The 22,815-nt window shown below is 45.3% G+C and overlaps 1 pseudogene; it reads right to left on the bottom strand.

The window, feature by feature from the left end:
* Positions 1-5,351: 5,351 nt before the first annotated feature.
* On the bottom strand, positions 5,352-6,024 carry LOC136515199 (phospholipase A1-II 7-like; annotated as a pseudogene).
* Between the last annotated feature and the right edge of the window lie 16,791 nt (positions 6,025-22,815).

Here is a 22,815-nt window from a genome sequence, read left to right as displayed (position 1 = left end):
TTCGGGCTCTTTAGTAAAATCTCTGGTCCAAGGGCTCGAATCATGTCCTCAAAATCATCTTCATCACCGACACGTGCTCCGCCATCATTATTGGCACCACCTTCGTCGTTACCATCCCAACCACCAGCATCACCACCTTGTTCATTGCCAAACTCAGGATCCATTCGTGCATCAAGCTCTGCTGAATATTGGGACAGGGATTTTAGGGTTTCGTTATCGTATTTCTCCTCATCCTCATCGTTAACAATAACCGTTTCACCATGATGAATCCACACTATGTAGTCCTCAACAAGTCCTCGCATAATCAAATGTGATCTGATGATAGTCACATCTGTCCATGCCATACAGTTCTTGTAATCTTTACAGGGACAAATAATTGTATCCTTATTCTCTGTCAACGTCGTTGCATGCTTCTCTGCGGCTTTAATAAATTTATCCACCTCTTCACAGAAACCTGCCTTGAACCTTAACGAACCATACATCCAAGAGTTCTTGTACTCCATCTTTTACAACAACAACAAAAGAAACATTAAAGGACTACTTATTCATATATATATATATATATATATATATATATATATATATATATATATATATATATGAATCAAATATACAATTACTTGAGAATAATTGTATATACTTCAGATATATATGAATATAAATCAAATATAATTACATGAAGCATACAAACACACCATGGTAGAGGAAAATTAATTAATGGCCCATTTATCCATAAATAATTAAAATACATATTTGTTGATTACAATAAACAATTTCAAAGACAACAATTATATTTTACCCAATATCTTTCATGCAAACCCTAGTCCAATTTCATCAAACATAAATTTACAAAAACAAAATTAATAAAAAAACCAAACCCTAGATCTAGATCTACATGCACATAAAACATCCATAAAACTAACTAATTGTTCACTAAAATCAAGAAACATGGACCAAATAAGGGTATAATCTTGTTCCCCTACCTAATTTACCCTAGTACATTCAAAACTTGGGTCTAATTTGCTTTATAAGTAGCTCAAACACCATAGAAGAGAGAGAAAATCAAAACTCTAATTACTCACTAACCATTAAAACTTCAAAAAAAGTGTGGAATAGCATTTTCTTACCTTCTACAACCTCTCCACCAAAGGATTTGTGACCAAAACCTTCCCTCCTTAGTATAGCAATTTTTGGGAGGTGCCCAAGGCCTCCATACCTTTTTTCACGAGTTGAAGTGAGTGACCCGACGAGAAAGAAGGGGATGCAGGTATTTATACGTGGGTCATTTGTAGGGACGGCTGGTGATTGAGCCACCCCTACAAATCGCATATATTTATACGTGGGGCATTTGTAGGGTGGCTGGTGATTGAGCCGTCCCTACAAATCGTAACACCGGGGGCGGCTGGTGAGTGAGCCGCCCCTACAAATCGACCTATTTGTAGGGGCGGCTCGTATCACCAGCCACCCCTACTATCCCGAGCACGCCCACTGTAGGGGTGGCTCCATCACCAGCCACCCCTAAAAAAATTATTCCGTTGCTACAAACGTTTTTTTGTAGTAGTGAGTGGGAGCTCAAGGATTTCGAGCACTACTGACCGATATAATTTTATGATAAAGTGAATACAAATTTACTATACATGTGTTATTGTAACTCATAGTGATTATAGAAATAAGCTATTCTATGGCTAACTATAGAATTTCAAATAAACATATATATTGGGAGTGTGTGTGTGTGTGTTAAAATATCATGTGCTTCTTTTTCCTGAAGCTTTTATTGGGAGCATTTTCTTTATCCTGCACTAATTCCATGTTTTTGAGCTACAAACTCTACTTTTAATGTTTTTTGTGTGAGTTTTCTATTGCCCTTTGTATCGTGCAATTCTTCATCTTGAATTTGAGGAAGACACTAGGTGTCTAGGTGCTAGAAGCTTTGGTTATTTTCCATTAATCCAAGACGAGGATAAGAAAAGGGCAGTATTGTCATCTTCCACCGTTACTATTGTTGATGAGTTGAGGAGCGCACGATCATGACTATCATAGGGCACTTGGAGCTTGTTCCATTGGTCTACATTTTTGCCTCTAAAAGCATATCCAAGAGAATTGCTATTTGACTTGTTATTACTATTTTTAGCTATAAAACTCTAGAAAACTGGCCTCCAATAGACTAGCCAATGCGATTGCTATCATATTCGACATGCTATCCCGTGAGCCTCAACAGCTAAATTTGGCTAGCCGGCCTGCCTTGCTATCTTGGTGTATGTGAGGCTAACAGCTAGTGCCATGTTTGCATTGCTCCAAATTCCATTCCTTTCTCTTGAAGATATAGCTAGTCTGTTGGATTATGGAGAAATTTTTTTTATGAAGTCGATAGCTAAATGAATATATGGAACATGAAATTTAGAATGTCACTTGGAGATGCTAATGGAACCATAACCACACGAGCCGTAGGTCTCTTGTGAACGCTCCAGAATCCAAATCAGTTAAGCCAACATCATTGTTTTCTTTCGCGAGACAAGTTGTTGTCCAATTGACTAGAGAGTGAGCTCCGTTCACCTTGTTTGGTGTATCTCCATGTCATAGGAATCTTCTCCTTAGTCGGTTAATCCTGCTGATAATAAGTATAGATGGCCAAACAGACCGCTCGACACGGGTCTGGTAAAATCACAGCCCTATGAGACTAGGCTACGTACGGCACGCCGGGTTGCCGAGCCGCGCCAGAGGGCTTCGTGCCTTTGCCATTGGCGCAAGGGGCCAAGTTCATTGACGGCGACTTATTTATCACAAGAATTAAAGGTAGTCTCCTGTTGCAACCAGAGTATTAGGGGGTGTGTGGCCCCCCTGGTCCCCACTCCCTCCGTCCCTGGTCGACAAGAAGAGTGGTGCCTGAACGATTTCAGGCGCTTGTGTATTATATAGGAGATGTGGTGCAGCACACTTGATAACATTTTCTCATTTGAATTAATTATATTTTTTCTCTCATATGCTCTTGCACCTCTATCCCTTCCTAATTTTTTTTTTTCAAATGTTAACTTATAATCATATAAATGCTCCTGTAGCTAATATTATTTTATAGGGCCTTGCTCCGAACGAATCATGCATGTTGGGCCTTTATTGTGGAGACGTTAGTTGGGCCAAAAACAGCTACAAACGCAGAACGGAAATGCTCAGGAGCAGGCATCCGGTTTCTGGGCTTGCGCGCTACCGGTCCAACAAGTCTGCTTCCTCTCTACATCTCTTCATCCCTCTCTCAAAAATATCTCCCACTCCCGTGCTCGCCCATCGCGTGCTACTGCGCCGTGTGCTCGCTGCTGCCATCATCCCCGCCACGCACCCAATCCCGCGCCGCGCGACTCCCCCATCCAGCGCCGCACTCCATCCCGTGCCGCGCCTCCTCCATCGCCGTGCCATGCTCCATCACACACTCGCTCTAGCTCGCTGCACGCCGTGCCTCGTCCCCTGCGCGCTCCAAGGTGCTGCTGGGGTGCTACTGACGCCGCCGTTCTCCACCAGAAGGTCATGGTCGCCGCGATGCGCGACCTCAACAAGAAGATATTGCGATGAAAGCGCATGTTGTAAACGTATGTTTCAAGTGTTTTAGATGTATGTTGCAATTGTTTCATATGGATGTTGCAAATGTAGATCGAAAAGTTGCACATGTTGCGTATGTTGCAAATGCTTCAGAGGCATGTTGCAAGTGTTTCATAGGTTTCTTCAAAATGTTTCATCTATTTCAGAAGTATGTTGCAAGCATTCCGTACAGGGCGGGCTGCGCGTGCAAGGCGAGTCATCCGGACATGCGGGCACTGCAATGGGGCGAGGTGCGCGTGCAGGACGGGAAAAAAAATCAATGGACAGGGACAGGCTGCGCGGGCGTCCGGACGCGCATGTCCGTCCGGACGTCCGGGCGCTAGCACTGCCGAACAAAGAAGGCGGCTTAATGACTAGTGGATCTCAATTGTATTGAATGGTGATGAGCACTGTCAACTGATGAAAAGAATAAAGAAACAGGTTTATGAGGTACATGCATGTACATATTCGTTGAGTCGTCGGTGCGTTATTTCGTGCCTCTCTAGTCTTTACAGCGATCCAATTTCAGAAGCGAGACCAACTGAAATATCGCTACAAAATATCATACGCGACATGCGTGCGTGATGCTCATGACTATAATCTGAGTCCACTGCATATGCAAGAAACTTTAGGTAAACTTTAGTACGTAGGCTGTGTGCATCCTAATATGCAGTAGGGAGGTCAATATGTTTTCTTTAATTTTTATAAAAGGAATATGTTTTCTTTAATCAACTGAGTTTAATATGGAGTTGTTGTCTTGTATGTCGGTCTTCAGTCCTTTCAATTTATTTGCTTCTTTTGATGCACAGAAGTTATGTAGACTAGTTGAGTTCTACCCAAAGAAGTTCTCAAATAATAATTTGTTGAACTTGAATTGCAGCTACATAATTATATTGATAACATGAGATAGGACAATAGCTTCAAAGGTCTGGACAATATTGTTGATCTCTAAGTTAAGTTTGTTGAAACAAAGAGGCACAAAGTGTATGATATGGTTTATGAGTTCCTCAAATTGATATTGCTTCTACTCGTGGCAACGACAAGTGTTGAAAGAGTATTTTCTGCAATGATTTTAGTGAAAATAAAGTTAAGAAATAAGATGTGAGATAGTCTTTTGGATGATTGTCTAGTCACTTTCACTGGGCTGGATATTTTCTTTGAAGTTGATGAAGATGATATAATCAAGACATCTATGTCCCTTCGAAAACGTCAAATAAAATAGTCAGAAAAGTAGCATTGTAAGTCTCGGTTCTCTTTTATGCCTATATTTCAATTATTAGTATGGCTTTTGAACTATTTATACTATATTTAGTGGATGATTTGAACTTAATCCATGAATTTAAGTCTTATTGTGTTACTTAATGCATATATACCGAATCACATTATCAATTATTACCGATCGAATTGCTGAAATAGATTTACCGAATTGTATATGAAAATTTTTAGACAACATACCCTTAGACAAAATCCTAGATTCGCCTCTCATCAACTCCATGAATGTAACGACCTTAAAAATCAATAAAAACTTCCTTTGTTGATATATATATATATATATATATATATATATATATATATATATATATATATATATATATATATATATATATATATATATATATATATATATATATGCGCTGAATCCAAACTCTAGAACCACGAAATATTCACAATCTTTGTCACGAAACTTGTAGTAATCATGGCACATGGCATGAAGCAAGTGAATTCAAAATTTCATATTATACTATTAGTATATATATAATTATATATTGATGAAGAGATGTATTTTACTGTACTTTACTTGCCTGGTCTCTGGCGCTGGCCTAGTTGAACTTGGAGTTGGAGTTGCTGGACGTGTACACGGAGAGGAAACCCTGATGCACCACGGCCAAGGGGTTGGCGGCGGCGGCGGCGGAGCCCAGCACCGGCGCGGCCGACACCGGCGTGAAGGTGAAGTCGTTGGCCCACTCCAGGTCCTTGACGGTGCCGCGCCACGCCATGACAATGTCGCGCCTCCCAAGCTCGGCCGCGCCCTCGTCGGTGGCCACCGCGACGTACCCGATCTAGTTGGACTACCTGCACCACGCCTCCCTGATCTCCGGCAGCGGCAGGAGGAGGACGTCCGACTCCGGCACGCGCAGCGTGGCCGTGGCGTAGACGAACCTGGTGACGGCGTAGCGGCGCGCGGCGGCCACGCCCACGCCGGGCAGCAGGTCGGCGCGCCCGTACAGGCACGCGCCGGCGTGCGGCGACCGCCTGCACGAGCTCGCCGTAGGAGATGATGGACTCGCGGAGGTCCAAGTCCAGCGGGTCCAGGAGACCGTTCCACGAGTTGTTGCCTTGGAGCTCGCGCCATCTGGTGGCTGTGCTTCCAGACGTCGACGTCGCCGCCGACGACGGCGCGGCCGCACTCAGCAACGAAACCACGAAATGCGTAAAGATGGAGGCCACTAGTAACATCTTTGCATGCACTTGATGAGGCTTATTGTTCATCTATCTATTCTCGTTTCGTCCTCTCTTGGCTTCGCTAGAATGTATGCTTCAGATAGGTGTGTATTATTTATATACATATACATTATCACGTGTTTGTGTCTACACGCAGGTTGCTTCAATGTGATCCATACTGTTGTACTATGGTTCCAGCTAGTCAACGACTCAACGCACAGTACAGCTAGCGAACTGAACCTAGCTTAGCTGGTTAGGGTTATCGTGGAATAATTTATCCTTCAAGGTTTAAATACTCGATTTGACATGGAAGTGATTTAGCGGCGCAATTTTATCAGTGGTAGACAACGTGTCCCTCAACAATAATATAAGACACCTACGGTGACTTTATCAATCTTGACATCTGCCGGTGGGCCAGTGACGCAGTCTTTCAAAGCTGCTCATAAGGGTAGAGTGTGTACATGTGATCTATAGATTAGCGACCTAGCCTTATGACGTGCATGGGCTTCTGGTCAGCGAGACGGCTATGACGACTTTTTGAATCACGCTATCTGTAGGCTTAGTCTTTTAGATCGGAGAGGCTCATAGATGGAGGGAGTGTGAGGGTGCCTAGCCTTAGGCGACGTGCCCCTCATCCCGAGACAGTTGCGGGCTTCGTCAATCTTGCTGTCGACTTAGTCTTTTCGATCAGAAGTGCTCATAGAAGTAGGACGTCTGAGCATTGATCTATAGATCTGTCGGTTTAATAATATATTGGATGTGCTTATAAAAGAAGAATGTGTGTGTTATGATCTGTATTTTTAAAAAATAAAAATAAAAATTGTTGGTCTAGCTAAGATGCTTCCAGGAACGGGTGCTGAACCTCAAAAGTCAGAACCTCTAAAAAAATCGCTCAAGCGTGTATCATGAGCTCGAGGGAAAAAAAGTACTTAGGAATTATCCAGGAGAGACATGATAGTAAAGTTTAGCGTGTATCATTATGGCTTACTTACACTATGGGAAACACGTGATTTGCCGAGTACAAAAATATTTGCCGAGTGCCAAATTTCGGACACTCGGCAAAGACCTGCTTTGCCGAGCGCCGCACTCGGCAAAATATGACACTCGACAAAGAGGCCTTTGCCGAGTGCCTAGCAAAGACCTGCACTCGGCAAAGGCAGACACTCGGCAAAGATTGGTAGGGGCTTAACGGCATCCAGCGGCGTCCTCTTTGCCGAGTGCCCCCCGTTTGGCACTCGGCAAAATATTTTTTTTTTGTTTTTTGCCACCAATTTTTTTGAAGCTTTAGTACACTACCACAAACAACATGTTTAAATTTGGGACATTTTCATTGTCTTTTGGCATATTTCTATAGTTTATTTTGTTTTGTTGAATTTTCCAGAAAATGTAAGTTTGAACTGCAGGTGCATCGAATAATGGATTACATTCGTTCAAAAAATGTTATCCTTGTTTCTTAGTGTAAATTTAGGCTAAATCCAAGAACTGTCTTGAAATTTCGATCAACGTGCTCACGGGGCAACGCCGCCAACTTGTGTGGGAGTGGTTTTTTAATTGTATAAAATGCGAACGAATTCCAAAAATCATGAAACTTGTCGAGTTGTCGCCGTATCATATGCGTATGCCGTGGAAAAAATTTGAAAAAGTTTCGAGCACGTTGTCACGTACAATGCTCACAAACCAGGACATCTCCACATATGGAAAAAATTTGAAAAAGTTTCGAGCACGTTGTCACATGTGGAGATGTCCTGGTTTGTGAGCATCGTACGTGACAACGTGCTCGAAACTTTTTCAAATTTTTTCCACGGCATACGCATACGATATGGCGACAACTCGACAAGTTTCATGATTTTCGGAATTCGTTCGCATTTTATACAATTAAAAAACCACTCCCACGTAAGTTGGCGGCGTTGCCCCGTGAGCACGTTGATCGAAATTTCGAGACAGTTTCTGGATTTAGCCTAAATGTACACTAAGAAACAAGGATAACATTTTTTGAACGAATGTAATCCATTATTCGATGCACCTGCAGTTCAAACTTACATTTTCTGGAAAAATTCAAAAAAAACAAAATAAACTATAGAAATATGCCAAAAGGCAATGAAAATGTCCTAAATTTAAACATGTTGTTTATGGTAGTGTACTAAAGCTTCAAAAAATTTGATGGCAAAAAACAAAAAAATTTATTTTGCCGAGTGCCGCCCAGCTGGCACTTGGCAAAGAGCTACTGAATTTTTTTAAAACTTCGCCGAGTGCCAGATCACGACACTCGGCGAAGAAAATTGACTTTGCCGAGTGCCGCCGATCTGGCACTCGGCAAAGCCGCCGTTTCCTTCAACCGCGCCCGGTCGGCACGCTCTCTGTCTCTTTCTCTCATTTCTCTCCCTCTCACCTCTCTCTCCCTTAGCCGCCGCCGCCGCACCGCGGCGCCCGTCCCGGCCACCGTGCCTCCCCGCGTGGGCCCCCGCGGCGCCCGTCCGGGCCACCGTGCCTCCCCGCCCCGGCCACCGTGCCACTGTAGAAGAGAGGAGGAGGAGTTAGGGGAGAAGAGAGGAGGAGAAGGAGAAGGAAGGTGTCGGCCTAGGCCCGTCGACCCTCACGCCGCTGTGGTCGTCCCCGTCGTCGTCACCGACCCTCGTTGTTGCCATTCTCGTCACGAAGGTATGCCCTACACCTGTAGTAGTTAGTAGTAGTACTTAGTAGTGTTAGTAGTAGTAGTTAGTAGTGTTAGTAGTATTGTTAGTAGTAAGTAGTGATAGTAGTAGTGTTAGTAGTAGTAGTGTTAGTGTTAGTAGTAGTTGTAGTGGTAGTAGTACTTGTTGTACTACTTCGATACTTTCATCTGCATGGAAAGAGAACTAAAGTACATGGCTCATCTTGGTATATATATGTTTGTTGGCCTTCATGCCTATGTTTGGTATATATGTGGTTGTTGGCCATCGCGCCTATGTTTCTTGCAGGTTTTGGAAACCTCCCTGTGCAGGGGAGGTGCTGCCGAAATTTTCACTGGATTCTAACCTATTGCCTTTTTATGTAGGAGAAGGACCCATGGGAGGGACTCGGCAACCCCGATCATCTTCGTCGGTGCTGCTGGTCTGCCTACACCGCATCGCCTCACCACTGCATCGACACGCCACTGCCCCGCTAGCCTGACTCCACCGCCACCCTAGGTATAACCCCCTCCTCCTTTGCATGCATGTTTTATATGGTCACGTAGCCTAGTTAGGCGTCTCCCGTTCGAAAGAGGTACTGTCGGAGGTATGCAGATCTTTGCATATCTGCGACTGTATCTCTTTCGGATTGTCCACGTATTTTGGATAGCCCGCGGATGCGTAGATGAGGTTAGTTTCCATGGTTCGCTCCGGTCCAAGACAGACTTTCGGCATCACCTCCCTGTTGTTCTCCGGATACACACTCTCCCTTGCAGGACGTGTATCGAGAGAACAGCGGGGAGGTGCTGCCGAAATTCTGTCTCGAATAGGAGCGGAGCATTGAAACTGACCTCATCTACGCATTCGTGGGTGGGATTAGGACCTATCCTCACCTATTAGATGGTAGGAACGCCATGCAGATGCAATTGCTGGTTATATTACTCGCTTACATATGTATATGCCAGAGGATGGAGAATCGTGATTGGATGTACACGGGCCATGCAAGTATGACCCCAGAATAGATGACTAAGACTAATGCTTTCTTGGAGCATTCATTTGGCGAGGCTGCTAGAGGGTCGAGTTGGATACCGTGTCCCTGCAGCAAATGTGACAACCATGTAAGAAAGAATAGGAAGAACGTGGGGGGAGATCTTTGCAAGTATGGGTTCACACCAAACTATACCTACTGGATCCACCATGGTGAAGCCAATCGTATTAGAGAGGAGGTGGTGAGACCATGCCTCGAGGCTTTTGATGGAGATGCCGGGGTAGCAGACTGGATGGATGACTTTCAGGAGGCATGGTTCAGTGAAGGATTAGAGGACGAGCCAGAGGAATCCGCAAAGGCGTACTATGATATGCTGTCTTCGGCACAGAAGCCCCTTCACGAAAAGACAATGGTTTCGCAACTGGATGCCATTGGACGCCTAATGGTGTTCAAGTCGTAGTGTAGCATGAGTCGAGACAACTTCGATGGTATGTTGGTAGTTGTTGGATCCCTACTTTCGGAGGGTCACATTCTACCGAAGAACTTGTACGAGTCACAGAAACTTCTTCGTGCCCTTAAGATGCCATATGAGCACATCAATGCTTGTCCGAATGGTTGCGTCCTATTTAGGAAAGATCATGAGAAAGCAACGCACTGTCCAAAGTGAAAATCCTCTAGGTATCTAGAGGTCGACACTAGTGATGGCAAGAAGGAATAGCTTGGTATCCCCGCGAAGGTCCTACGGTACCTTCCTATCATATCGAGAATCCAATGGCTGTACATGACAGAGGAGTTCGCAAAACATATGACATGGTACAAACATGGCAAAAGATACAATGCTGACAAGATGGTACACCCATCGGATGGCGATGCATGGACCCATTTCGATGGCATACATCATGGTAAAGCTGAGGAGGCTCGGAATGTACATGTAGCGCTGGCAACATATGGGTTCAACCCCTATGGATTGCTGGTGGCCCCGTACACTTGTTGGCCCGTGTTTGTGATCCCCCTCAATCTCCCCCCCTTGGCGTCATGTTTCAACCCAAGAACGTATTCTTGTCACTGATAATTCCTAGACACCCGGGGAATAAGATGGGTTTGTTCATGGAGCCTCTCATTGATGAATTGATCCTTGCTTGGGAAAAGGGGGCACTAACATACGACCGAGCTACAAAGAAGAACTTCACAATGCATGTGTGGTACCACTACTCCCTGTATGACTTCCTAGCGTATGGCATATTCTGCGCGTGGTGTGTTCACGGGAAGTTCCCATGCCCAATATGCAAGACAGCTGTGAGGTTCACTTGGCTGAAGAGGGGTGGCAAGTTTTCTTCATTTGACCAACATCGTCAATTCCTCCCTCTTGACCATCCATTTAGACGAGACATCAAGAACTTTAGGAAAGGGGTTCAAGTCACCGACCCTGCACCTCAGATGATGACCGGTGCCGAGGTCCGTGCTGAGATAGAGGCTCTCAAAGATGATAAAGAGAAAGGTGGTTTTATTGGATATGGTGAGGAACACCAGTGGACTCATAAATCAGGCTTGACTAGGCTCCCCTATATGGATTGAGCGGCTCCTTCCTGCGATGACCCGGGGATACGTCCCTAAGCATGTGTGGCACGTGCTGGTAGAGTTGAGCTATTTCTTCCACCAGCTTTGTGCCAAGGAGTTATCTCGAGACGTGATTGATGACTTGGAGAAAGTGGCACCTGTGTTGCTCTGTAAGTTGGAGAAGATCTTCCCACCTGGCTTCTTCCTGGCGATGCAGCATCTGATTTTGCACCTACCGTACGAGGCATGAATGGGGGGGCCCGTGCAGGCCCGTTAGTGCTATACAATTGAGAGATGTCTAAAGTGTCGGTGTTTTGGAACCGGGGGTCCCTCAACCAACAAGTGAATTTGTGCTGCGTGCCCCTAATCCCTGATGGTGATGCAAAGAGACACAAGGTTTATACTGGTTCAGGCGATCGAGGCCCTACGTCCAGTCTGAGAGATCGATCTTATGTTCCTTGCACCGGAGTGCTCGTGGTAGGGGATTACAAGCTAGGTGAGAGAGGGAGCTAGCCCTAGGTCTCAGCGAGGGTGGTGCGGGCTGCTTGAGGCGTTGTTCTCAAGCAGCGTAGAAGTGTGTCGTTCTATCGGTGTGTTCGTCTCCCTTTTCCCCCCCCCTACGAGGCCCAAGTCCTCTCCTTTTATAGTTGAAGGGAGGACGAAGGTAGTACATGTATCACTATGCGACGTCGTGCCAATAGAAGTGGCACGTCCGAACCCTATGGCCCGTTCCGGTGGCGGCGTGGCCGTAGGAGCGATCCGTCCTTGGAATACTGGAGCGACGTGGTTGTCCCATCAGGTCCTGTGCGTCGTGGGAGCCCCGGGAATGTCTCGGAGTAGACGTGACGGCGAACATGCAAGCCCTGGTGGACAGATTGTGCGCGAGGCCGAGGCCTGGTTGGTGCCGAGGCTTGTACTGCGGTGGGGGTCTCGGTAGGCACGAACCCCGAGATTGTCGAGGCCCCGGTGTACAGTGCCGAGGCCTCGAGCGGGCGGCGGGTCGCGGGTGCAGCGTTAGGACACAGTGGCTGGTAACCCCCGTCATACCCTGTCCCAGGCACTGATCGTGGACACAGTGCTGGGTCATAGTTGCCGGTAACCCCCGCCGTGCCCTGTCCCAGCCGGTACAGCGCTGATGCGACTTCGGGTCGCATCGACCATTCTGTGACGTTGAGCCGCTGTCCGGCGGAGATTGCAGGAGTGGTTGAAAGTATTAATGAGACGTGACGTGTTGTCGGGAGGGTCGACCGAGGCGGGGGGCGACGGACCACAGACATGCCAGCCCCGAGTGACACAGAGAATGAGGCCTCGCGCAAGACGGAGATCAGGCCCCTCGCCGAGGCCTCGCGCGAGAGGCCTCGCGTGATACGGAGAACGCGCTTCCCGCTGAGGCCTTCCGTGGAGAGCCTCGAGCGGGGCGGAGACGGCGTTCCTTGCCGAGGCCTTCCCTAGGGAGCCTCGCGCGAAGCGGAGTTGGCGTCAGGATGCCGAGACCTCCTGCTCTATAAATGGGGGTGGCATGTCCGAACCCTGTAGCCGGCCACTGTTGTGGTATGGTCGATGGAGTGGCCTCGTCCTTGTCGTGCAGAGGTGACGCGCCGGTCATACTTGATCTTATGCGTCGTGGGGCTCCAGTACAGCTTGATGCAGGATATGGCGGGTGACGTGCTGGTCATCGTGCGATGACATCGTAGGGAGCTGTGGCTCTGCAGATGGTGAGGCCGAGCCATCGTGGGGGGTTCAGCGAACATGGATCCTTAGGCTGCCGAGCCCCTGAAGCATACTGCCGAGGCCTTGGGGGGAATTATTGATCTTGGGTGCTGATTCCGAGGCCACAGTATCTCCGACGTGGCTCCCCACGCTGCGTTGTTCTCGGAGTAGGAGTTGGCAGCACAGTGAGGCATGGGCATCAACTATGTGCTTTAGTGGTTAGCACAGTGGCGGGTAACCTCTGCCTAGTCCTGCCTCCTGTCCCGTCGGCCATTCTGCTATACTGTGCCGAGCATGCGGCTGATGTCAGGGGCAGCAGTTGGCTGAGTTAATGTGACACGATGTTTTGTCAGAGGGGCGGGTGAAGGAAGAGGCAGCGGAGTGCTGCCGAGCCCGCCTCGCGTGAGATGGAGAGTCGGCGGCCCGGCCGAGGCCCTTGGTGGGGGGTCGCTCGAGGCCAGCGGTGAGGGGGCCTCAGGCGAGTTGGAGAATCGGCCGAGGCCAGCGGTGTTTAGCTGGTTTCGACTTTTACGAAGTCTAAGCAGCCATTTTTTGGTTCTTGCTTAGGGTACCCCTTCTCACTGTATCCGACATAAAGATTCTTCGAAAAAAGTATAGAAATAAAGCCAAAATTGAGGCTTCTGTGGCAGAGGCATTTATTCTGGAGGAGGTGTCAAACTTCACAATGGCATACTATAAGGATGGCCTTCCCAGCATGCACAATCGTCCCCCTCATTACAACGCAGACGAGAGTTCATCGAACCTCAGCCTTTTCAAAGGGCAACTCAGAAAGGCAAGCACATCGGGCACCAAGACCTTGTGGCATGATGAGTGGCGCACTATCATGCTGTATGTGTTGTTGAACCTTGACGAAGTCAAGCCTTATGTGCAGTAAGTTCTCAATGAGCTTGTTACATACGCCCTTGTCACTATCCTCCATCTATCGAACCCCCTTATCTCTTGTTTTTTTAGGAAATTTCTGAATAAATACTGGAGAGGGAATAGGGCTCCTTCCCCTCAAGAAGAAGATAGTCTTCTCAAAGATGGTGTGCCCAATTTCATATCCTGGTTCGATACGAAGGCACCGTCCAATTTACCTCGTTCAATCTTTGACATCCCACTTTGCTCCTACGAGCGAGTAATGTAACGATCTATCCGGCCTCACCTTGCAGGCCCACAAGGATGCGGAAATGGATGCTGAGTTGAGAGGGTTTGCCAAAGGCTTCGCCTACAAGGTCAAGTCATTCACCGTTTATGATGTGAATGGCTATCGCTTTCACATAAGAAACTATGAGCAGAGTCGGCCCAATCGAAAAACCATGAATACCGGAGTTCGTACGCCCGACACCGATGAGCGCAACTGCTATGGCATAGTAGAAGAAATATATGAGCTCAATTTTGAGTGTCGCAAAGCTCATAATCAAGTCGTATTCAAATGCCATTGGTTCGATCCTAATGTCACGAGAACAGCCCCTGAGATTGGACAAGTCGAAATTCGACAGGATTCTATCTATCAAGGAGAGGATGTCTATATTGTGGCTCAACAGGCCATGCAAGTTTATTATCTCCCATGGGCGTGCCAAAAAGACCCCAATCTTATCGGTTGGTACCTTGTGCAGTTGGTATCGCCGCACGGTAAACTGCCTGTCCCAAACGATGAGGATTACAACTTTGACCCAAACACACGGGAGTTCTATCAACCAGAGGGGCTAGAAGGGAGGTTTGACATAGACATGTTTTTGCTGATGGGCATGGAAGTAGACAATGACATTGATCAGGACGATGGAGATGAGGATGACGGAGAAGAGGTGCAAAATGCTAAGGACTTACAAATGCTTGAGTGATTACAGTTAGGCGATGACAATGATGACAACGATGGAGATGAGCCCGATTTACTCGACAATATTGATTTGATGACGACACCTATGATCCAGCCGCTGCCGATCGTGAAGAATATTTCTAATTCATGTAATACTATATTATTATTATTATTATTATTATTATTATTATTGCAATTATGTTTCGTTCATTTTGCATCTCTTTATAAGTACTTGTAATTTAACTGTGCTAATTGGTTTACTCTTTGAAATTGTAGGCACTCGACAAAATGCCGGGCGAAAGGCAGGCCCGTCAGGGGGGTCAACTCCCTCTACATGAGGGAGCGCTCACCACCCCACGCTAAGGAGGACCCCTTGCCGGAGCCGTCGACAAGGAGGACGAGGAGCGGCCACCCCCGCGGCCGTCCAAGGACGAGGGTGTAGCCGGCTGCCACCCTGTCGGTGGACGAGGATGACCAGGCGGTGGGCCTGCACATAGGAGGGGTGGCACTTCCTCTGACTCGTCGGACCATGGGGAGGTGGCGATAGCGACAGCAGGGGGTTCCACTAGCACTGCCTCTAGCTCTACCTCGTCGGGAGTCAACTTGCGTGGGCCCTCGCAGCTCCCAGCGCGACCGATCCCACTTCACCGGCGCTCAGTGATTCGACCCAGTGGCGACAAGTAAGTATTATTTCACTACTATTTCATATGACATGTTGAAAATTGAACTAGAGACTAATAATTCTTCTTAATGACTCTTGCAGCAACTGGGAAGTTGTGTCCGGAATGGGCCGGCACATCAATGGCACCCTGGGCCTTCTGATTCAGTAGCACTACCTTGGCATGGTCACCTATGCCTCGGTGACTTCGCTGCCCTAGATGTGGGACCACTTCTACGTCGCCGAGGACAGCGAGTTCGGCACCGTTGCGGCGCGGATCAAGGCTGAGTTCTGGGTGAGTCTTCATCGCACTAAAATGGTCAATACTATGCATTCATTGGTTGTTCTTGAAATAATGAAATGATACATGATGTCTGTATGCAGGACTTCTTCAGGTGCGACGAAGGGTTTGAGGACCGAGCGGCGCGAGTGCAGGACAAGGTCTGTAGGTCGCGACTCTCGGACCTGTACCACGAGACGTGGCTCCAGTGCATCATCAACTACAGCGCCGACGTCCTTGGTCAGTTGGTGAGGAAGGCCAATGCCAGGACTAGGATGCTCACCAAGGAGCAGCACCTCTCAGTAAGTATGAAACATTAATACTGACTCCTTCCATGAAGAATAGGTAGGCTTCATTTCATCTTCTGACATATCAATAACTTGATGGCATGCAGCAATGTCCTGATTGGTGTGCCAGGCACCGCCTCTGCTGGGAGGCCATTGTGGATAGGTGGCTCTCGAAGGAGTGGGCGGAGAAGCACAACATCCATCGGGACTGCCGCCTGCAGATGGGTGGGGCGCCAACCACCAAGGCAACCGGAGCCTCAGCACGTATGCCCAAACATGGGTAATTTTTTTTGTGTTTTCATCTTTATTTATTTATTCTAACGCTCAATTCTCATTACTTGTAATCATCTTTGTGTTTTCCTCGCAGTCCCAGGCGCACCAAGGCCAGGAATGCAACAAGTTCATGGCGTACACCCTGGCACACAAGGGCAAGGCGACGGCCCTAGAAGTCACCTACAACCCGACGGACGGGCCTGAGGCGTACACCAGCGCGAGCGTCCACAGCAAGCTTAGCGAGTACACCTTGGCGGCCCACGAGTGCCATGGGGAGGACTTCGATCCGGCCACCCAGCCCCTAGACACAGACCTCCTGATGAGGCTGGGAGGAGGGAAGCAGCACGGTCGGTACTGGATGGCGGACAACACAGTCGACTCCGCCTCTGTTCCCAATCTCGCCGAGATTCGAGCAAGGAGCATGAGCTCCTCCCTCCCCATACACTCTCGGCAGCAGAGCTCACAGCAGCAGATGGCGGGACTCTAGGTTAGTACTGTTTTATTCGTTGTTCATTGCTTTTACACATCTACCTTGCCTTTGCATTGTTTAAACATTGCGGGTGGAATGTTGTAGGCCGACTTGCGGAGATTGGAGGCCCAGCAGGTGGCCCAGGCGGAGGCCCATCGGCTGGAGATGGAGGTTGTACAAGCCCAGAGGGCTGCCGAGACGTAGAGGCTGCAGGACATGTTTAGCTTCATGGCGAGCCTTCAGGCCTTGCTAGGTGTAGTCGTGCCCCAGTCGCTGCTCGCTCCAGTTGTGGCTCCTCCTCCTGTAGGGACTCCAGTGAGTATATATGGTTGTTTATTCCTTTAGCTTCGCTTCTCCTTTGTGCAGCAATAGTCGACGGGTTTGAACCCGACTCCTCAAGGTGGCCCTTCTCCATAGGCCGGGTGGACAACTGGCCCTCCTCAAGGTGGCAGTTCACACTCCGGGTGGGGAGGCTGGCAATATGTACCATTTATTTGTTTCTTTTCATGTTGCATGGACTTGTATTAGACTTAGCCTTATGTTGGACTACTACTAGAGACATATATATATATTATGATGGATATTGTCATAGATGATGCGAATGGATGTGATGGATTATGGAGAATGAATTTGTATGTGATGTATTATGGATGGTGGATGTGTATGTGATGGGTTATGGATGTGTATGTGATGGAATATGGATGTGTATGTGATATATCCTATGCTGTGTGTTGATATATATGTGATTTCTTTGTTTGCGCTGATGGAAAGCAAAAAACAAAAAATATCATTTTTCTCCTCTTTGCCGAGTGCCACACTCGGCAAAGAGGGCTTTGCCGAGTGTCGTGACCATGGTACTCGGCAAAGCTGGGAAGCAGAGACCCAATTTCTCAGCTTTGCCGAGTGCCAGAGCCATGGCACTAGGCAAAGATTTTTTTTTAAAAGAAAAAAATTCTTTGCCGAGTGCAAGAGTATAGCACTCGGCAAAGAATTTTTTTAAAAAAAGAAAAAATTCTTTGCCGAGTGCTGCTGAGGTGGCACTCGGCAAAGAGGCCGTCAGAGTTGACGTCGGTTTTTTTTTTGTCGAGTGCTGACGTGACACTCGGCAAAGGCTTTACCGAGTGTCTGATATGTGGCTCTCGACAAAGAAACCTTTGCCGACGGGTTCTTTACCGACTGCTCTTTATCGAGTGTGGCAGTCGACAAAGCCTTTACCAAGTATATTTCAGGCTTTGCCAAGTGCCACAGGCACTCGACAAATTGCCGATTTCCAGTAGTGTTAGCTGTAAGGTGTTGTTAATTGCAAAGTCTTCGTTCTCCCTTGACGGAGGAAGCTGAGGGCACGTTAGTTTGTGGTCAGTCTCATGTGTATAGATTCCAGCTGTCCAGCCCACAGCTAGCATGAGATGACTTGGCGTTGCACTACTGCTCTGAACGACAGTTCTAATACTATAGATTATACTATACCTAGGATATGTCAATGTACTAAATACTAATGTATATACATGCTTTGATTCTGCGAAGATTCTTTTTCTAGAGACCCGTACGATTATTGCATCCCATTATATATACAGAACACTTTATCTGCACAATATATATTAGGACTACAAATATATTGGGCCTGAAATCGACAGGGGGCTAGGCCTGGGTTTGGGCTTCTGAATAGTCCAAATAATTAATGCCGGGCCCTTACAATGGCTGCATGCTTAGCGGAGCTGGCTTGTACGCTTATTGCTTATGCCACTACTACATGATGGCCTTGTTTCGGACGGTAACGGCCTTTAGTTCTGGTTACCACGTCGGAACAACGATCCCGAGATTAAAGGTGGAACCTTCAGTCTCGGGTCATCGAGCCGGGACTAAAGAGAAACCTTTAGTCTTGGTTGGTGTTACCAACCGGGACTAAAGGCCATCCAGCCGAGCAAACGTGGCCGCACCCTTTAGTCTCGGTTGGTAACCCCAATCGGGACTAAAGATTCTTTTTCTTTTTCTTTTGTTGTTTAATTTGTTTTCAGTTCAGTTACACATATTTGTTTAATATATAATATGTTTTTATGTACGTATTCTACGCTGCTAATATAAATACACGCACGCATATAATTACATCTAATTCTCATCTCGAGCATTATTATATTCAAATAAAGTATGAAACTATATATATTATAGATATATATGTATATATACAACACTTTCATAATCCTGTTCTCGAAAATAACGATATCAATAAACATTTAATTTACATCATTTATTCCTTAGGGTCAAGTAGAACTCGTCGTTGGGATTTAGCACTTTTTCTAGAAGAAATTCTGCTATTGACTCTTGAACTGCTTTCAGATGGTCTTTTTTCATGACCCTTTGTTTCAACCATTCAGTCTTACATTTGAAATAAAAGAAAAAGTATTAATACATATATATATTCATTTAAAAATAAATAAAAAATTGATATATACGTACTCTGAGGACATCTTCAGGAGTTCTTCTTATGTGTGCAGTGATAAATTTACAAATGTAGTATCCACACAGGTTATTACCTGGTTGCTGCCGCAAACATCACTGTACGAGAAGAAGATTATTCTCATCATCTTACATGTAAATTGAAGTACGATATAGTAATTAAACACGTGGGGAAGTATATATAGTACAACTTACTGGTATTTCAACTACATTAAGTGGTGCCTTGCAATACTTGCGGTGTTGCTGAATAAACTCTTTCCAAACCCTATGCGACCAATAATATACGATCGTTAATAAATTATGGCAAAGTCTATTCAATAATAGTTGTGCGCGAGAGATCAAAATTATCTCTGGATAATGTCTATCATATCTTGGTATAGTGCCCACTCTTTTCTCAACGAGTCCAAGATTACTAACCGACTTGAGTTTAACTCAATGACAGTGAGTATCCAGTGAAACCTGCATTGGTTTATACACAAACGTACATGCATATAAGTTGTATTGATATTACATAAAATATGTAGACTACATTATTATTAACACTTACTCAAAGTTGTACGGGAAAAGTATTGTTGTCTTGTCGTGCTGCTTCACGAAGAACCTCATGATATTCTTCTGTGCTTCAGATACCCACTGCTCCTTGACAATAATATTGGTTTTGAATACGATATAAGGATCAATGAAGCCAACACTGGTGTCTTGTATTCTTTGGAGCTCTAACATCTGGAATCTGTATATAAATATAAGTTACATGTGAGGATAATTATATACACGTACGCATGGGAGTGAGTTTATTAAATAAAAGTAAGAATCACTTACAAACAAAAGCAGCTAATGATTGATTTGTCCAGAGCGTCCATGTGGTATAGTTGATGCAATTCTTTGAAACTAATATGTAAGATGTCATCACCATGGAAGTAATGATGGTCTCTAAATCTGACAAAGATCCACTCCTCACCCTTGCCACATGCCTGCATATACCACTTGTTGAGCAAGTACATTTGCGTACCCAATTCATTCAGAGCCACAGGGTTGTACAGACTTTTGCCAAATTTATAAGTCTTCCAGGTATCAGCTTCTAGGTTCTGGATTGGAGCTTTGCCCATCAATTGATCCAAGGTTAAACTAGTTACTTCAAAAAAAGCATTAAGGTCTTGAGCCGACACTTCTCCAGAGTTGTCTGGTCTATAGACTTCTATGTTGGAACCATATTCATTAGCAACAAGAAAATTTTGCATTGGTTGCTTCAGTTGTCCGAGCTATGGGACATCCTTCTCTGATGCTCTTTTTTTTCTTATCTGCATCATATGACTTCACGAGGGAGCGGTCATAGTCTGATAGTGGCAGAGGCTTACGAAGTTTAAGAATCTTTTTCTTGTGAGCTTCGACCTTCTGCCTCAGCAGATCTCGTGGTATGTAAAAGTACGGCTTCTCCTTAAGCTTCGCTTGTCTCTGCTTTTTGATATCTATAAAAAAAATCTTTCACTTTTTTGTCTTCTTCAGCTGCTATTTGCTCATCAGTCTTTTCAGGAAGTATTTCTTGAGAAATAACTCTTTTTTTCAGGGTCTTCTTTGCTGCCGGGACCTTAGATGTCTCTATACTGCGTCGCTGTGGAGGGGGTGGGGGCGGTGTTGGAGACCGGCGTGGAGGCGATGAGGCCGGTGTTGGAGACCGGTGTGGAGGCGTTGGAGATCGTTGTGGAGGTGGTGGGGCCGGTGTAGGAGTTGGAGATCGTTGTGGAGGTGATGAAGCCGGTGTAGGAGTTGGAGATCGTCGTGGGGATGAAGTCGTCTCGCCCCCCGCGACACTGTGATGAGATGGGGAATGAATGATTGGGCTAGGCTGGGGGAGACCCTGCTACAAAAACAAGTTGTAAGTCAATTATTTTTGAAGCCAATATAAAATTAATGGAAAATAATATTTCATTCACTTTCATTCGTACCTAGGGTGAGGTAGGGGAAGCGGTGGCGCCCTAGGAATGATGATGAAGCGTTTGCGCCATTGAATAAATGTCTTCTCTATTGTTTCAGGTATGATTCCCTTGGCAGTAATCTCTGCTTTTAGGTTCTACCACTTGGGAATAGCACTCTTATAACCACCTGATCCCATGCAATGATGGTATTGCTTCTGTCGGGCATTCTGCCGATTCCTCATCACACATTCCTCACTCTCTTGAGATGTCTTGTATTGTACGAAGTCATCCCAATGGGACTCCAACTTGACAAACGCCTTAGCATTGAAATCCGGCGTATCATTCTTCAAGATAAACTTTTTATACAATGTCTTCTTCCAACTCTGGAACAATGTTGCCATCTTCTTCATTGTCCAATCCCTCACTAGCTCCTTCAAAGCATCATCTGCTTGTAATATGAAATGCTGAGTGATATCTCTCCAAGCTAGGTTCTTGTCACGATCAGATACAAAACTAACATTAGGAGCATATATCTTCTGCTTTCATTCACGAGCACTAACTGGGATCCTATCCCTTACAATGAACCCACATTGATTGATATATGTCTAAACATGTGGTCCCAATGGTTTGTCGGTGTCGGTGTCGAATTCTGATATTATGAAACGGCCCTCTAATGGCTTTTTTGGCCCTCGGACTTTCCTACTCTTGCCGGTGGTTGATGTAGATCCAGAGACTGGCTACATGAGTAGAAACACAACGATTAACAACAAATATACGTACGCATGTATCTATAAGAGATGATAGATAATCGAATATACCTCGCCAGTATTTTCTTGCGCGACAATTTGTTGATCTTCAACCACCGGGATATTCAGGATATCCTCATAATCAGCAAAGTACTGACTCATGTCATCTACATCCGCATTGGTGCCGGCGTTGATAATATCCGCCATTATGTCATTAGTCAAGTTATCATCCGAAGCAGCCATTTGTATCTTCAAGATAACACATAGATAGAATTACTATAGCACATAACATAAGTACATGTGATAACACATATAGAATTACTAAATCCAATTAAATATAATAACACATAATATTTCATAAGGATAAACAATAATAAGGTATAGGCTTTGGAATCGAATAAAAAACACTTTCGATCTAAAAACATGGAAATAAGTACATGTATATATATACACATAGAATGATACAATTTTCTCTCTCTCCCTCTCTCAACACATAGAAATAAGTGCATATGTATATATCTCTAGATATGCATGTGATAACACATAGAATGTCTCTCTAGATACAATTTTCTCTCTCTCTCAACACATGAAAATAAGTACATGTATATATACACATAGAAATAATTAAGTACATATGTATACATATAGAATCTCTCTCTAGATGTGCATGTGATATATATAGAATTACTAATAAAATATCCAAGTGATATATAGATAGAATTACTAAAATAAAATATGCATGTGATATAGAGATAGAATTACTAATAAAATATGCATGTGTCAATTACTAAAACAAAATTAAATCTAACATATATAGAGAGAGAGAGAATATAATTACTAAATCCAATTAAATATAATAACACACATATATCTAGATAGAATTAATTACTAAATCTAATTAAACCTAACATAAATACATAGATAGAATTACTAAATCAAAATTAAATCTAACACATATATAGAGAGAGATAGAATAATAATTACTAAATATATCAAAAACTATA

The sequence above is a fragment of the Miscanthus floridulus genome, chromosome 17, assembly GCF_019320115.1.
Source record: "Miscanthus floridulus cultivar M001 chromosome 17, ASM1932011v1, whole genome shotgun sequence".
Lineage (NCBI taxonomy): Eukaryota > Viridiplantae > Streptophyta > Magnoliopsida > Poales > Poaceae > Miscanthus > Miscanthus floridulus.
Note: the sequence above shows the minus strand (reverse complement) of the source record. Positions and strands in the feature narration are given on the sequence as shown.